Source organism: Microtus ochrogaster, chromosome 2, assembly GCF_000317375.1.
Source record: "Microtus ochrogaster isolate Prairie Vole_2 chromosome 2, MicOch1.0, whole genome shotgun sequence".
NCBI classification, from domain to species: domain Eukaryota; kingdom Metazoa; phylum Chordata; class Mammalia; order Rodentia; family Cricetidae; genus Microtus; species Microtus ochrogaster.
In genome coordinates, this window is record NC_022010.1 from 48,851,753 (window position 1) to 48,858,133 (window position 6,381).

Here is a 6,381-nt window from a genome sequence, read left to right on the forward strand (position 1 = left end):
GTAGACCAGGCTGTCCTGGAACTCACAGAGGGTTCCTCTGTCTCCTGAGTGCTGGGACTAAAGGCATGCACCACCATGCCTGACACACATTTAAGTGTTTGTGCTGTTTTCCCACAATGCCCACGTTTTCCCTTTACTCCACACTCCAGCAGTGTAGCGTGCGTGCTGATCACCTTCTGTAGTTGGGTTTTCATGTAGAAGTGTTTCGTGGCTCTCCGTTTATCACCAGAGAAACAGTCATTCACCCTTTAAAACAAACCCCTGCCTCTTCAAATGAGGGTCCTAGGTCCGAATTAGCAGAACCACCTGGAAACCTGTCCAAAATACAACCTCAGACCCAACCCTAGAGTCTACTTAATCCAAAACTTTTGGGGGTGATGAGGACCAGCAGTCTGTGTGTTGACAAGTCTCCACATGGTTCTGGTCCTTCTGAAATTTAAGAACAACCATGGTAAGGCACAGTTCCCTTATCAAGCTCCACATCCGTTGACCAATGCTTATTTTATCTCAGAAGTAGATCTCCTTGTTCACTCTCCCATTGCCTTTGCTAATGTCTGAGGCAAGGCCTATATTTTTGTTTTCCACATCTGCCACAAGGCCCAGCACTGAGAAGGGTGTTGATCTGGATTGAAGACATTAGAGGCTGGGATTTGGCCCAGTCAGTGAAGTGCTTGCTGGGCAGCCTGAAGCCCTCAGCTCCGTCTCCCACACCCACACAAACATGTTGAATGCAGTGACAGTCACTTAGAATCCCAGCACTGAGGAGGCAGTGGGGATCCCTGAAGCAAACTGGGAAGTCAGTGTAGGCAAATCTATGAGCTCCAGGTGCAGAAGAGATGCTCCCTCAAACGGATATGGTGATGAGGACAAGAGAGCTGGCTCAGAGGTTAAGAGCACACCTAGTTCCAGGATTCTAAAACCCTCCTCTGGCTCCATGGGTGCCCATGGGTGCTCCTCAACATAGACAAACAGACTATCTATCTATCTATCTATCTATCTATCTATCTATCTATCTATCTATCTATCTATCTATCTATCTAGTATATATATAATATATATATAAACATTAAAATGTAAGGTGACAATCAATTGAAGAAGAAGCTGATGTCAACTTCTGCATGTACACTTATATGAGCAAAAATTCAGCTTACTGAAATATACCTTCTCCCCTACAAGATTTATCATGATAAACAAATGAAATCCAAGGCTTCTATTCATTTTTTAAAAGATTTATTCATTTTTTTAAAATCAATGGGTGTTTTGCTGAATGTCTGTGTGCCACACTCATAAGGTACCCTCAGAGACATGCAGTAACTGCTGTGAGCCACCATGTGGGTCTGACTTGTAGCATGCATTCTAAGTGTTCTTAATAATAAAAACCCGCAGTCAGATATTAGGGGGTGAAAGCTGAGAGATCAGAGAAGCAGGGTGGCCAGCCACTAGAGAGACCTTTTACCTCTACCAATGCTCAGACCAAGGTAAAATCCTGTCCTCAGACTGCTTCAGACTGCACCTCAGACTGCATGCTCGGATTACAACTGTTTCCACCAAACTTCAGACAGCACTGAGCTCCTGTCTCCTCCCACTTTATACTCCTCTCTCCACCCAGCCATATCACTCCTGTCTCCACCTCCCTAGTATTGGGATTAAAGATGTGAGCTACCACCAGCTGACTCTGTTTCTCTTTGAAACTAGATTAATCTAGTATAGCTCAGGGTGGCCTTGAACTCACAGAGGTCTGTTTTCCTCTGTCTTCCCCGAGTCCTGGGATTAAAGATGTGTGTCACCACTGCCTGGCCTCTAGTGGCTTAGCTCTGCACTCTGATCTTCAGGCAAGCTTTATTTGTTAAAACACAAAGTATCACCACAGAGACTGGAACCTGGATCCTCTGGAAGAACAGTCAGTGCTCGTAACCACTGGGCTATCTCTCCAGACCCAGCCCCAAGGCTTCTACTCTTAAAGGCCGATATATACCACACACATACACACACCAATACTAAATGTTAGGAAACATATGGAAAAACTAAATCTCTCATGAATCTCTGCGTGACATTTTGGTAATTTCTTAGAAAAATCAAACACATACTGTGTGACTTAGTCATTGTATTACTGGGTATTTACCCTAGAGAAATGGAAACATATGTTTACCCAAAAACCTAGATATAAATATTTATGTTAGCTTGATATTTATGACTGGAGACACTGACAATATACTGTCTGAAAAGGAAATCCAGACAACAATTTCATTTATAATAGTGTCAAAATAATCAATGAAATAAATTGGGAGCTTGAGAGGAGACTCGGGAGCTGGAGCACTTGCTCCACACATTCGAGGACCTGAGTTTGACTCCCCAGAATCTATGTAAAACTGAGCATGGTAGTTCTCATGGCTGTAATTCTAGGACTCTTATGGCAAGATGGAAGGTAGAGTCAGGACAATCCCCAGAGGCCCATGGTCCAAGGCAGTCAACAACCAAGAGAGCATGACTCAAACAAGGTAGAGAGAGATGGACACTTGGGGTTCTCTTCTGACCTCCAGGTGTGTACCCGTACCTGTAGCCGTGAGTGTGCACATGTACAGATGTTTGCACACATCACCCACACACATACACACAATTAGTTGTTCCTTTTTCATCAGATTATAGGAAAGAATGCATAATTCCTGTCTGCCATAATACAGAGCCAACACTGCCAAGCCATCGCTGGAGCCAAGGCTTCGAGACACTAGACAATGGCAAAAACCCAAGAAGCCAGCTGCAGCAGGAATTCAGACTGGATTCCAGCCAGTGGGTAAAACCAGGAAGCACGATGGGAAATCAGCCAGAGTCCTAGGCCTGAGCCAGCAATGGGGTCTGAAGACACAGTCCCTGTGAAGAGCACCGAAGGCTGTGTGTACAAGGAGAGCCGTGGTCCTCTGGGTCTGCTCTTGCTGTCAGCCAAACAGGGCCTTTGGGGAGCCAGGTGCAAACCCACGGTCTACTAACACTATTACAGGGTGTTAGCAGCCAGCGTCAGAAAGGCCTCTGAGAAAGAACAGGGTCCCAGGCAACTGTGATCAGTTCAGGAAAGAGAAAGAAGGCTAGAGGGCCCCAGAGTCAGAGAGGGTGTGCAGGTCAGTTGTGCCCACACTGTCCCCAGTCCCTTCATCGTAAAAGGAGAGTCAGGGGAGGGTGTGAGTCTCAGGGCCTGGGGACTCCAGTCCTGCCCTGGACAGCTGGTGGGGACAAGGCAACAGGGAGCAACAGATCTTCTTTCATGATCTCTTATTTCCCGTTTTTCTAAGGCCTAACACTCATCTAAATCTAATGGCAGAATTAATTTTACAGGCTGGGTGGTTGTGGCGCATGCCTTCAATCCCAGTACTAGGAAGGCAGAAACAGGCAGATCTCTGAGTTTGACGCCAGGCTGGTCTACAAGAAATAGTTCCAGGACAGGCTCCAAACCTACAGAGAAACCCTGTCCCTCGAAAGATATATAATGAGGTACTACTGAGAGACCTTATAGAAGGTGCTCGTAGGTAGAAAGCTGGGTCAAACTCAGCCCCGGGGTTGTGGATTCCCAGATTCTGGCCCCGTAGAAAGCCATTCTTGCTTGTGTTTATGTATTCAGCATTCCTCACAGAGTCCCATGCACACCGTGGCCCAGCATTCTCCCGACATAATAAACCTGAAGACTGAAAAGAGAGGAACGAGGAGCAAAGATGGATTTACAGCCACCTGGGGCTGGCGCTCTGCGATTGGCTGCGTCTAACGGCCAACTGTGCTTGTGCGTTTTGTCCTGCTTAGAATCAGGGCGCCTGGGCTGGCTTTGTTTCTTTTCTCTCTCTCTCTCTCTCTTTTTTTTTTTTTTTGTTTTTGTTTTTGGAAGAGCTATAAGAGTCTTGCTAGAAATCGCTGGAGGCCTTTCCTACAGCTGCAGTGGGGCAGTGGGAGGGAGAACGGAAGTTAAAATCGCAGCCTGAACAATCAATCATAACACGTGTGGAACTGGAACCCTCGGGTGGGAAAGCTTGGGGAAAATGGGATTTTTCTTCTGTGCGTCTGTTGCCCCCTCTTGTTGTTTAAAAGCACATTTAAAATATTGTACAGTTGTTGCGAGACATGGAAACATACATTTGGGAGTTGATATTTTTTTAAATAGATACCCAATGTTACCATAATACTCCTAAAGAAAGCAGGCTTCCTTTCTAAGGGCGCCCTGGGGCTTTGCTTCCCCTCACCAGCAGTGTGTCTCAATGGGCCTTCCACTACCGTCCTACACCTGAGCCGGTACAACGAGCTAAGGGACATTTGCTGTGAAATGGAAATCTACGTTTCCATGTTCCAGCTTTGTAAATGGATGTGAGGGTGCAGTTTTGAATCGAGACTCAGTTATGTTTGTAGCCCAGGAAAGCTATGAATTCTGAAATATGTTTACTATAAATCTACATGTATTTTCATATAGTAAATTTATATAGAATATATACATTCCATGAGCTGTGTAGATGGCTCAACAGACAAAGGTGCTTGCCACCATGTCAGACCCACGCGGTGGGAAGGAAAACCAACAACTGTGAGTTGTCCTCTGGACTCCGTGTGCATGCCATGGTGCACAGGTGTTAAGGCACATGCAAATAAATATAATTTGAATTTTTCAATCTATATGTTCTCATATGTGTGTGTTAGATAGCCCTGGATGCTGAGGAAAGGACTGTTAGTGTTATGTGCAGCTTTTATTCTGTCTTAAAAGGGAGGCAGGAAACTATCTTCGTCCTGAGAAAGCTAATCCTCCCGAGGAAGCAGCCTCATGAGTTGAGGGCAGAGATTCTAGCTAATCTGCATTGCCATCTCCGTTTTCTCAATGCTGTGATAGGTTGCTATTCAGGAATTAATGTTTGACACAAAATGACCATTAATGAGAGGATGAGCAAAGCCAAGAACACCGAGGCCATCGGCTAAAGGAGAATCTGGGGCCAGGACATTTGGCAAGTTTTCTTTAGTACTTAATAAGCAAAGCTTTTATTTGGATGATCAGGTGATCGGGCTGTAAAACCCACCACATCTCTGGAAACCAGGTCAGTCTGCTCTTACAGGCTAAGGAAGTGAGGCAGAAACGCACGTGACTGGCTTGCTGACAAGCTAGTGGCAGGAGAAGATTCTGTGGCTAAAGGGAAGAGCTGGAAGGGACCCTGGGTCTCATTGGGTCCCACTGCTGCTAGCTACGCAGCTATCCTGTAGCCTTCTGCTTCCAGGTCCTTTATGGAGTCAGTGACTGTGGGTCCAAATGACAGGTTGGTGGTTGGGAATTTCACTCTTTGGATTAGACAAAGCTGTATAAGCACTTTGGTTGCTTTGAAAAGCAAGTGAGCTTAGAGAGGCCAGGCCCACCCGGCACTCAAACTTCTTGCCAGCTGCAAGCAGCAAAGCCATCCAAGATCAGCGGGTTTTCTGAAGTCTGGGAGAACAATGTGCGCCGTTCACTTCTGTCACTAATGTCAGCTGAGAGGTGGGATGTGTGGTCATCAAGATGAGGTCTGCTGGGCCCTCGGGGCCCTCTTGGCCGCGTGACCTGGGAGATGGGTTAGACGGAAGCATTTCCTAGGACAATTCTCCAGGAAGGATTTGGCCAATGGAAGGGACCCTTTGGAGGAGGCTGATCTCATTGGAGACAGTGAACCTAAGTGCGCACGTGCGTATGTGAAGCCATCCTCCCACAGACGCTGCGGTTCCCTAGAAACAGAGGGTGGGGGAGCACGGAGCTGCACAGACACCCGGTTAGGATCTCTCGTCTATTTCCGGGCTTCTCTCAGCACCATGCTGGGAGGGAAGCCCGGGAGAGGCTCACCCACACAACTAGGCTTGTCAGTGAGGACTCCAGTCTGGTCTACAGAACTCCACAGCGCTCACAGCCCTAAAATAACTCTGATCTTTCTGTGTGCAGTAACAGCAGGGAAGTCTCAACCATTCCATGAATGTCCGCAGAGACACCCGGACGCCACTTCTATTCCCCAACATGTGCCCTCTTTGTCTAACACGTGGACGTTAAGCCAGCTCATGGCCCCCTCTGGCTTCCAGTGATTGAGAAGGAAGTTCCCGGATAGAAGCTGGGAGAGCAGTTAGGAGGCTGCTGCAAGGAAGACCTTTGATCAGTTGGTGGCAGTAGAGGTAGTGAGAAGTACCTGGGTTCTGCTTGTATTTCCAGAATGAGACTTCAAGACAGATTGGATGTGGGAGGTAAGCAAGAGTCAGCAATGACTTCAAGGTTTTTGATCCAAGCAAACAGAAAGATGGAGTTCATGTGCCGAGCTGGAGAAGGATGGCAGATAACAACATATGGAAGAAGACAAAGAGTTAAATTCTGAATGGACTGTGGTTTGGAGAGAGAGAGGGAGGGAGGGAGGG

The 6,381-nt window shown here is 46.9% G+C and overlaps 1 protein-coding gene across 1 annotated transcript in view; it reads left to right on the plus strand.

Moving 5' to 3' along the window:
* Positions 1–6,381, plus strand: part of Gpr156 (G protein-coupled receptor 156) — an 86,195-nt gene that overhangs the window by 49,150 nt on the left and 30,664 nt on the right. The gene's annotated exons all lie outside the window — the stretch shown is intronic.